The 2,567-nt window shown below is 39.1% G+C and overlaps 1 protein-coding gene across 1 annotated transcript in view; it reads left to right on the top strand.

The window, feature by feature from the left end:
• LOC102192831 (chromodomain Y like 2) overlaps positions 1-2,567 on the top strand; it is a 51,366-nt gene that overhangs the window by 46,160 nt on the left and 2,639 nt on the right. The gene's annotated exons all lie outside the window — the stretch shown is intronic.

Here is a 2,567-nt window from a genome sequence, read left to right on the forward strand (position 1 = left end):
ACACACACACACACACACACACACACACACACACACACACACACACACAAATGGTCTCCATCATTGTAGAGGATATTACATTGACTTGCATTAATTTCCTGGAGACTTATCCTTACTTTAATCAAAACGTGCTTGCCTAACCCTTACATTCACTATTAAATTTCATTATGACAACATGCTTTTTGTGCCCAACCACGTCACTGTGTAAACGGACTTGTGTTCCCACAACATGAGTAATTCAAATACGGAGACAACACAGCACACACGGTTAAAACTGGGGTCAGATTATGTGCTTGGTGAGACATAGAGAATTAAGTTCACTTTTGAGGTTGAATGGTTAATATGGGTCGGGAGTGATAATCTGATTAAAATGCAACAACACAGTGTGCAGACTGACTGCAGACAGTGACATGGTGGTGTGGGTGTGGGGCTGGGGTTTGTCGGGTTGACTGTCTGACAATGTCGGCAAACTCTCTTGTTTATCAGATGAGACAAAGGCCAAACTCTTAATACTGAATTTTGCATATATTGTTTTAACTGGCAGCATGAAACGTGTCTCTTTACAGACTACTAAAATGTACTGGGCCCAGTTGTTGACATACCATACTGCAAGGAGGTTATATTCAAGTAAAGTCTGACCAATGTTTTCTTAAAATACTCTTTTTTTTTCTTTTTTTTTTAAATTCTTATTATAACATTTAGAAGTTTACACACACAGCTTTTCTTCCTTTGTAACGCATGCAGCCATAAGGAGTGGGAATTGTTAACATACAGTTAAACCAGTTGTTGCTGATGGGCAGGGTGTCAAGGAAACAAGCTGCATAGTGCTAGTTGTCACATTAACATCTTACCCACAACAACCCCTGCTCACAGAGTAACATCAAGTAACTAGAAACCATTTCACCGCTAAGCTGACCTTCTACACAGAAACTAAGCTTATTGGAGCAAAAGTCTAAAAGCTTGTTTTGATTTATTTTTTGCCCTTTAAATTTAAGTAGAGAATGTAAATTGTATAGTATATATGCAATATATATACAGTTATATATATATATATATATATATATACACACACACACACATGAATATACACACATAGACACAGAAGTTGTCTCATTATCATTTTGTATTTGGTTCAGTTTGGCTCTCTTCCCTGAGACATGTGCCCTTGTTTGATTGCTTCTTGATAATCCTCTGATAAAGTGTTTGTTGATCAAGAGCTGTTCACTCTGTAATCTTTAAATCCACAGCTAATTAGAGTACAATCTAAGCAGATAATCTAATCTGTTCTCCACAGACATCTAGTGACATACAGCAGGGACAAGAAAAAAGACCAACTAAAACTAAAAGTTAGGAAGGAATGTCTGTGAATTTGTGAATGCATTTTGTGGTTAAATATTTAGAGAGAAGCTACTTTTTCTTGGCGTTTTGTGAAAGAATAAATCTAAAATTCGTTGTTCATATCCCCCCTCATGTGATGTACTTGATGTGTTTCTCCACTGAGTTTGTGTGATCACTTAATTGTGAAACATCCGATTTTCACCCAGGTGTCATCTACTTACCTGAATCAGTGTTCCAGGAAAAATCACAGACTTCTCTGATCCTCTTCCTCTGATGGCCACCCCTCCCCACGTTGTTAGCATTCAACTGGGTCTATGAACAAAACAGTTTTTTCACAGTGTTCGTAACACCAGTGATGATCAAGATCATGTTTAACAGTGCGCTGGAAAAAAAACAAACCTTTATTGCTTTTCATCAACAGTGTTGCACATTTCAATGATTTAATGATGTGTTCTCCCTCTAAGCAGGCCTGTGAGTTGGAAAGAAAAACGCTGTTGAAATACCAGAGGACAGTCACAAGGTGAGCCTCTCCAAATTACTATAGGTTTCAGACAAAGTCCCCTACCTGGGACATGTGATCAGATTAGATAGTAACGCACTCCCTCCAAAAAAGAATTGCAGCAATTCAATCCATTCCAAAGTCACAAAGAAATTTTCTAGGTATAATGTCATTTTGCTGCCAGTGGACACCCGGGTATGCTGTGCGAGAGGCTGCACTATCAGCAGTGATACATGGGAGGGGAGTGACTGCACACTGACAAACGATAGTGGACTGATGACACAAACAAAGCGTTGACTGACTACAGAGTGTGCCAACTGTAGGATTACCATTCAAGCAGACAGTGGATGAATAGGGTGGATGCATGTTTTGTTGCAGCACTGAGGAATGACAAAGACCAGCAGGCCTTCCTCTAACTGCAAGCAGTTGCACCAGCTGAAAAGGCAGTTATAGCATCACATCACCTTGTTGGCCATTCAGCGTACATAACAGGAGAGGCACGAGTGATAAACCATATCATCCTGAACATTTGTTTTCCTCATTATGCTAAATTGAAACCTGGGAAATACCATTTGTCAAAGGAGGGATGGTTTACAAATGGATTCCAAATTTGCTCTCAAAAATTATTTGCAACTAACAAACTAGCTTTTTGATCATCTACAAATAGATCTTAGCTTTGAAACAGTAGGATAAAGTCACCCTTCCACCACTGGCCCTTTGAGAAACCTTA

This window comes from Pundamilia nyererei, unplaced genomic scaffold (genome assembly GCF_000239375.1).
Source record: "Pundamilia nyererei isolate P.nyererei 1_Seehausen unplaced genomic scaffold, PunNye1.0 scaffold00166, whole genome shotgun sequence".
Classification (NCBI taxonomy): Eukaryota; Metazoa; Chordata; class Actinopteri; order Cichliformes; family Cichlidae; genus Pundamilia; species Pundamilia nyererei.